We start from the raw sequence: 8,997 nt of genomic DNA, 5'->3' as shown, positions 1-8,997 counted from the left end.
AAAATCTACACATTGTTCCCCTGCCTCAGCTGTGACGTTTTGTAGAACAATACTAGCTGAAGTTGTAAAATTTCTCTTTGTTCCGTTCCTGCAAAACATCTTATTATGAACAAACAAACCACAATAATCATTTGCATCTAGGGGAATCACTCCCAAGGGTAACCCCCCTTAAAGCTATATTGTTCTACCCATCAGGTTCTGCCACTAGATAAGAGAATCTTTCCCATGAAATCATTTTTTGACCTTCATGATCCCTTCAGGGCGTACAATTAGCACAGAAGCAGCAGCTTTAGTCCACATGTTTTTCAAACAGGATATTAACGATATGATCATAACGAATAATACCAGACCCACAAATATGTATTGAACCAGAGACCCTCTCCATGTTCCTAGCACAGACTGTAGCCATGCACCAATACCCCAATCATCTGGATTGCAGGATTTACGAAGAAAATTATTTTCGCAGTAATTAATTTATTATATTTACTATATTTATTATACAAGTGTAAATTAATTACTGCGAAAATAATTTACTTCGTACACTGTGCAGAGTGCCGTATACTCCTAGTTGCGGCACACACGATACATACAGTAAAAAGCCTCAGGCACTGTGTTAGATGTGTTTTCGACGTTATATATGCGTTTATTAATGTCGTCGATTTTACGGTTGCAATTCGACGTTGATTATACGTCGAGGCGACGTATATATACGTATAGCCGTATTTTCGCCGTGAATATACGTATATGCGACGAATCAATGCCCACTGGGTAAACTCTTGAGCAAACTCTGAACCAGCTCTAAGGAAACTAATCCGATTAGACGTTACTTTGACTCATCTTTTTACGCTCAGTGCTGGATTGCTCAAACTCCAGCTAGGGTTAGGGTTAGCATTCCCACGCTACTTAGACACTTTGTTTACGCTCAGTGCTGGATTTTGGGAACTTCAGGACGAGTGGGAATTTTCTCCTATCTGTCAATTCTGTTTTGTTTTGGAGACTCTTGGGTGCCTATGTTGTACAGTGCAGCGTGAAGGAAACATTTTCCAAAACTGTGTCAGCTCAAAAGTTGTAAGAAAACCTCTCCAGCTGCTTTAACTCTCTTCATTTTTGTCATTTAATGTGACACTCGATGTATAACTGGAGCCTCACATATGCAAATGGTGAGGCTCCAGTTCGACACCACTTTACAGTATCTGACAAAAGCATGGCAGACTGTGCCATGACCGGCAGATAACTTCTGCTTATTTTTACCATATTAAACATTGGAAATCCTCCCAGTTGCATTTGTGACACTTGATTTTGACTCCACCTAAGACACTCTTAAATCTTCAAACACTTTTCTCTTCTCCCGCAACACTCTTGTCTGTCGGCACTATGTGGCAGCGTTGCATGACAACCCATCTCACCACGGAAAGGAACCTAACAGCTTTGGTAAGAGAGGAGAAAAGAACATGGCCCGTACGGGGACCGAACCCATGACCTTGGCGTTATTAGCACCACGCTCTAACCAACTGAGCTAACCGGCCTCACGACAGTGGTCCTCTCTGTGCTGCAAAAAATCGAACTCAGGGAATTTCTTTTGCCCTCCTTTGAATAGAAAGCCGTGTAATTCAGTGTACGGGCTTTCTCGTGCAGTTTCATGGTTCTTGTAACCCAAATCCTACACTGGCCTGAAGTGTCCCCCCATTTCACAGCATTTTTCAGCTGATTTAAAATGTACCTAAAGGAGAAGCATTATTGAAGACCATCAATTACCAAGAGCTTTTGTCAAAGGTTTTGGTGGTCATTTTTAATGACCACAGAGCACTATGACCTCGGTTTTACATCTCAGCCGAAAGACAGCGCCCTTTTACAACACAGCGTCTCCGTCACTATGCTGGGACATTGGGACCCGCACAGACCTCAGGGTGAGCGCCCCCCCGCCGGCACCATTAACACCGCTTCCAGCTGGAAGCTTTGTTTTTCCCTGTAGCTTACCCTCATCCGGGTACTGACCTGGCTCACACCTGCTTAGCTTCAGTGGGTTTTCAGTTGCGAGTTGCAAGGGGATGCAAGTGATGGAGCCGCTCGCTGCAAAAGCCACTGCATTGGCCGGGAATCAAACCCAAGCCTCCCGCGTGGCAGGCAAGAATTCTACCACTGAAACACCAATGCTCAGTGTCTGGGCCTTCAAAAAAGACGCTTTTTTGGTGCTCTGTGCAAAAAGCGTCGACATGCTTCCAGCTGCAAAATGCCATTCGCGGATGCTGAAGAATTTATTTCAAGGCAGCGGGTACAAGCGATTGGGCGTTTTAAAACCACCAGGAACAGCAAAGAGGCGCGCTTCTTTGCTTGCGCCGGAACACACCGACTGGAGGCGGACAACGTAGTCGGCAGGATTCGAACATGCGCGGGGAGACCCCAATGGATTTCTAGTCCATCGCCTTAACCACTCGGCCACGACTACAGCAAGCCCCACCACCGCTGCGTTCTTGCTACAATCTTACCTGGATCGCAAGGCGCCGGCGGAAGCCTATTTCAAAGTCGTTCTCCGTTTCAATAAAACATTTCCAAAATACAAGCCTTGCAGACAGACACGCCTCAGAGGACTTAAGGGTGGCTTCATGTCGGAATGATAAAGTCTCCCCGTCCGGACATGAAAATGCCACTTTGTTACACACAAAAAAAGAATCAACAACAGAGAAATGCCCACAAGCATTTGAAAAGCCGCACCACGTCGCACTTGAAATAGCTCTTACATTAGTGGTAGACGCAGGAATCGCCTTTTTATTTACGCTCTTACCAACGCGATGGAAAGCAAAACAAAGCAAAGCAGAGCAAAACAAAACGAACAAACGAAAACCCTCACGTCCCGCACTTGCATATAACGCCGTTACGTGCCCAAGCGGTATTGTATGTCATCCTAGCACTGCACGCCGGTGCGTATGGTATATGGGAACGAGCACACGCCACGAATCGTCTCGAATCACTCCCGACAGCTGTAAGGTGCCTTGAAGCGTGCACCCCCAACATTCTTCTTTGCTCATCTGTGAAAGGTAAACTCTTGAGCAAACTCTGAACCAGCTCTAAGGAAACTAATCCGATTAGATGTTACTTTGACTCATCATTTAAGGGATCCTTGTTAATTGGAGAAATCAATGATTTCGAATGAATTCTGTATGCGTTAAAAGACAGCTATACACAGAAAACATGCAGGACACTGCTCATGATGTTTCCCGAGCCGAAACACAGTGCGTTTTTCCAAGCCATCTGACCAAGCCTGCCCCCTGAAAACTGCAGGAGATCGTGTAAAGACGTTCAAGTTTGTAACTACTGCACGCACAGGAAGCAGAATAAATTCCTCTATTCAAACTGTCAAAGGTTTGCTTTGCGAACGCTGCAGGACATCGCACAATCTCTTTTGAACAGGGACAAACGATTTCTTATGGGGCGCAGTAAGTACAGACGTTTAAAAAGCTCCACTCATGCCAATGATGCAGCATGAAGAAGCGCAACCTAAAGTTTGCATTCCTAGCACTGTTGCAACCTAGCACTGTTGCATTCCCCGCATCATTAGCTAAGAGAATATAATTTACGACTCTTGTTAATGCAGTTTCAGAAACCAGACTGAAATTTCTCAAGTATATTATTTGAATCCATTTGATGTTGGGCAACAACTATTCTTTCAAGACTTTTAGATTGAAATGGGACCTTTGAGACAGGCCTGTAGTTGTTAAGAACTTGTGGATCCAAATTTGACTTCTTAAGGAGCGGTCTAAGAACCACTACCTTAAATTGATCATGTACGACGCCTGACGCAAGCGATGCATTCATCATACTAATTATAGGTCCTGCCAGTCCTTCGAGGGAATCTTTGACTAGCTGAGTGGGGATGGGATCTAGCAAACAGGTGGTTTACTTTGTCTTACGTCTGTGTTCATGAGTCCACCATAAGAAGAAATCTGAACAGGAGTGGTGATCATGCGAGGTCACCACGGAGGAAACCACTGCTCTCCCCCAAAAAAAAACCACCACTGCCCCTCTCAAGTTTGCTAAAGACGACATGGATGTTCCACAACTCATGGAACAATGTTCTGTGGACAGACGTGACAAAAGTTGAACTTGTTGGTAAATATGCACAGTGTTATGTTTGGAGATAACAAAACACCGCATACCAACTCCAAAACCTCATCCCACCTGGGAAGCATGGCGGAGGCTGTACGGCTTGCAATCATCGAGGGACCGATGAATTCCGAGATGTATCAGGAAATTCTACAGCAGAATGTCAGGGTGTCTGCCTGTGATCTAAAACTCAAAAGACGCTGGGTCTTGCAACATGACAAAAACAAAGGAGTACATCAACAACAGAGTGGCTGAAACAGAAGAAATTCCGTATGTTGGGATGGCCAAGTAAGAGTCCTGACACACACGCTTTCACTCATATGAGCTACACGGCTACCAAGATGATCTCAGGTGCGCCGAGCTGGTACGGAACATATTGAACTGATCGACGGCGAATTGTCTCTCAGACAGGCTTTTCACCTCTAAGCTCCCTGACTGACAGTGATCAGCTAGGTAGTAAAACAGTCAGCTGCTTCTAAGCCTTAAACAGCTGCATCTCGGCGCTTCCACGGAGAGATGATTTGAAAGCCGAACATCGCCCATTGGGAACACCTTACTATCACTAGTTTAAGAGACTCTTAAGGTCTTGCAGAGGTGCCTGTCTAATAGCATGCGCTTTGCAAGCTATAGGTGTTTAGGCTGAGGCAGAATGCCTGTTAACAAAATGTTTTTCTAAAGGGGCCTCGCACTCTTTTCCAAGCAATGGTCACCATCCCCACCGAGTGTCACAATGTAGTCATGTCCTAGGACATCACCTGTTAGTCTCCATTTGTCTGCCACCAACACTTTAGGTTACGGGGCCACAACCGCACCCCGGAGACCAGAGGAGCCGTTGGCGTTCTGGCGGCGCAGATTGGGCTGAAGGTGGGGCGCTTGAATCTCGCTGTTGGAGGCCGTCTGAAACTGACCCAAGCCTTTCCCTTGAATTAAATGTAAATAAGAAATGAACCCCAGATGCACATGGAATCAATCACGTGTTTCCTTTGAGCCGTTTCAGAGACTGCTCCAGAGTTTACCTTGCACAGATGCGCAAAGATTAATGATGGGGGTGCACGCTTCCAGGCGTCTTACAACTGTAGGGACTGATTAGAGACAATTCGTAGCTTGTGCTCATTTCCCTCTATTCCCCGTGTTGCAGTGGTAGGATGACTTAAATTCCTGCTTCGACACGTAACGGGATTATAATCAAGTGCAGGAGCTGAGGGCTTTAGTTTTGTTTCGTTTTCCATGGCGTTCGTAAGCGCGCAAATCAAAGGCAATTCCTGCGTCTAACACGAATGCTTTTGAAAGTGCAGTGTGGTGCAGCTTGTAAAATCCTTGTCCACATTTTTGGTTCGTTGATGTTTTTTCTGTCTGCCAAAGTTGCATTTTGACATCCGGACTGGGGGACTTTATCATTTGAACGTGAAGCCAGCCTTAAACCCTCTGAGGCGTGTCTGTCTGCCGGCACGAATCTTGTGAAAGGTATTTTTTTTAACGGAGAGCAACTTTAAAAAGGTTTCCGCAGCCACCTCGCAGTCCGTGTTTGATTATAGGAGGAATGCGGCGGCGGGGAGCCCGCATTCGTCGTGCTCGAGTGGTTAAGGCGATGGGCTCGAAATGCGTTGGGGCTTCCCCGCGCAGGTTCGAAACCTGCCGACTCCGGCGTCTGCCGCACGTCACCTTGTGCCTGCGCGGCAGAGGCGGAGTGCCGCTTCTCCTTTCCTGGTACTATAAAAACGCTAAATCGCTTGGCCCCGCTGCCATGGAAAGCAATTCTTCAGATAACCACACATTTTGCGTTCGCACCTCTGGTGCTCTACTTATGCCTTTGAAAACCTAATGAATAAAGCTGTAAGAACCGACACGATGTGTAGGTGCTCTTAAAGCACGCAGTAAAGAACTGTTAACAGCAAGGGTTTCAGTGGGTTAACTGAGGAGAAGGCGTGATCGCTAATTGTTGACTTTTTATTTGGTGTTAGAAACACTCTTACTGTGCATGACGTGCAACAAATGTAACCACAGAAATTGCATCACGCTTTCATGTATGCTATTGCACACACCAACGTTGCCTAGATAGAAAACCGAAATAGCCGTGGGTTTGCTTGCTGGTCTGAAGGATCTCTCTTCGAATCTCTATCATTTGTCAATGGAAGTAAAAGGCGCTGCAATCTGATACGTTCAGAATCAAACCCGCAGCTGTTGTTCGACTTTATTTCTTGACTAATTACAACTGAGTGTCGCATGAGCAGTTACATAAACTTGTCTGGTATATTTGAACACAAATGCCGTTCTTCAATTAAAACTAACAGTACATTGTCAGGGACATTCAGTTCTATACAAACAAGAGACAGACGAGAATATTTCTACCGTTCATGTGGACTACGTGTTGACTTACTGATCGGAATAATTGAAAGGTTCGGGCTCATAGCCGATGCAGTGCGTGCTAATTAGAACAGCAACGCTGAGCTCTCAGCACCGTACTGAGCCCAGGTGTTTTTCTAAAGCTGTCAGGTGCAGTTCATTTACATGAAGGAAATCTCTTACTGGGTACGATTACAATGCAGTAAGTAGCATAGACTACTTAGGGAGTAGCGCGATGCGTTTAAAAACGACCCGAGCCAGGCAGGAGTCGAACCTGCAATCTCTTGATCCGTAGTCAGACGCGTTATCCATTGCGCCACTGGCCCTGGTGTGACACTACAGGACTGTAACCCAGTGAGATCAGCACTGCAACTAGTAAAATATTACCCCCGGTCCATTCTTTTCCAAAAGTGAGAAACACCTGTTTTCTACATTTTGTCTGTTTTAAAACCATATCTCATTAAACCAAACCAAGAGTTTGTCTTTTGCACTGATATTCTGATTCATTTCGATTTCAAAGAAAAAAAAAACATTATCTTCCAAAGCATCATAAAATTGTCCATTCTTCCAGACTCTACTTCTCTCTTGTAGTAGTACAGCAGACCTTTCCAGGTGAGCAGATCACAGAGTCCGAAATATGCTTCCTCCATCAAGCAAAGTACCAGAACATGACTCTGTCTTCATAAAAGCGCCCCTGTAATAAAGAAATTAAATCTGAAATCAAGAGGGAAGTTTCCTACTGAAGTTCAAGAAGTCATCAATTTTAACCTAGCAACACATTAAAGGCTGCATCTATACAAGTACGATTCTAGAAATGCTCACCAGATTACGTTTTAAGAAGGAACTGCGCCTCAGGTTCCGCCGAGATCTTAACTTGGATGGCAGGATTCAGAGTCCGGAGTGCGGACTGATGGCGCACAGAGGGTCCACATACTGTGGATCCCTCAGTTTTCTTCCGCGTGTTTAAACCGCCAGCGTGTGACTCCCCTGTCCCCGTGACCTCATTGCTCTGCTCTCGCCTCTGTGCAGCTGAGCCCAACTCATGGTAAAGTGGAAAACAATATGCCCTCAAAGTGGGATTTACTCTGGATCGAGGATAGATGTCACCTTTTTATCGTTGAACAGGATGTATGTGATGTGGCGACTAGGTTCAATTTTGTATCCTTTTAAAAGATTAAGGACTGGGGTGAGCGTGATTTACAACCCTTTCAGCTAAGAACCCGACATGAGCACCGTTTAAGCTGCATAGACTCGGTCGTTTAACTCTTCTCCATTAGCAGGGTTAAGGTTAAAGAAAAAAAACATTGCTGACTTCTTTTTTTTTGCCAGCCGCTAGCGCTGATTAGCAATGTTTGTATTTCATGTTTTGCAAGTTGCATCCATTTTAAGAAAAACAAGTCGCGTTAAAGACAGGAAATGAATACTTGCATTTAATTAAGTCTAGCCGTAGGCGGTTGTCTGTAAGGACCAGTTCTGTTCAAGAAGACAGAACAAAGAAGGCACCACTGGGATTCGGACTCAGGATCTCCTGTTTAAGAGACAGGTGCTTTAAGCAACTAAGCCACGGCACCCCGGGAGCGCTGTCCTTTTGCAGCCACTTGGACACACCACTCAGACACATCTGCATTCGGTGTGTGCTCCGCCTGCTCGCTGAGCAAGTTGCCACCTTTACATACAATAGCAACATCGACACCAAGAGAAAGGATGACAAATGGCTTTTATCTGGAACTTTTCACGTCCAAGGAGCTCAATGTGCTTTCTGTGTACAACAGGGCCTCTGAACTCCACACTGGCCACTGAACCACAGCAGTGGCGTGCTGGCTTGACATCTCCCAAGGAAAATGTTGAAATCGCATGTGGAACAGGAAAATGACCCTCGAGTATGAGGGAAAAAAATGAAAAAGATCATCTGGAGCGCGCTAGCTCATGTCCGGACAGTCCAGTTTCCCCGACGAGGCGATGGCGATGGAGTGCTAATCCATTGTGCTCTGCACGCATGGGTTCAAATCCCATCCTAGTCGCTCTCCATGTCTGACACGTGTGCCTGTTCGACATTGGCCCTCCTGTCGTTTGCTCCGGTACTAGAGCCGAACATTTTCTAGCGGTGGCTGAACATGGTATAGTAGGTTAACGTCGGTATCGAGCAGTAACAGTAACAGTATTTACGTGCCGCTGCTGCCAAGTGGCTCTGGGTTGAGACTGCGTTTTCACTTACTTGCAACGCAAAAGGAGAAAGCGATTTTTGACAGTCTCTCGAGAGACTGCGCTAGGTGTTTAGGCATAGACTTTGTCAGTTCCCCCTGGCATGATGGCCTCTCAAATAGCTTGTGATTCCTCTAGACGTTTATACAGTAGAAGCCTGCTTCGTGGCTTAAATCCAAGCTAAGGAAACGAGTTAGAGGTCTGTTACGACCCCAAGTGTCTAGGGGTAAAGGGGTGTATCATTTAGGATAATTCTTTTGGAAGCAGGGGGATTCTGGTGAGGGACTAGTAAGCGTGATAAGGGTAAGGAACTAGAGTGGTGCCAAAGAAAAGAAAATAAACAAAATGGAG

At 45.6% G+C, this 8,997-nt stretch overlaps 1 non-coding gene across 1 annotated transcript; it reads right to left on the bottom strand.

The window, feature by feature from the left end:
* Window positions 1-6,697: 6,697 nt before the first annotated feature.
* On the bottom strand, window positions 6,698-6,770 carry trnar-acg (transfer RNA arginine (anticodon ACG)). Its single transcript has one exon. It is a non-coding gene; the product is annotated as a tRNA-Arg (tRNA).
* Between the last annotated feature and the right edge of the window lie 2,227 nt (window positions 6,771-8,997).

The sequence above is a fragment of the Lepisosteus oculatus genome, unplaced genomic scaffold, assembly GCF_040954835.1.
Source record: "Lepisosteus oculatus isolate fLepOcu1 unplaced genomic scaffold, fLepOcu1.hap2 HAP2_SCAFFOLD_45, whole genome shotgun sequence".
NCBI classification, from domain to species: Eukaryota; Metazoa; Chordata; class Actinopteri; order Semionotiformes; family Lepisosteidae; genus Lepisosteus; species Lepisosteus oculatus.
Note: the sequence above shows the minus strand (reverse complement) of the source record. Positions and strands in the feature narration are given on the sequence as shown.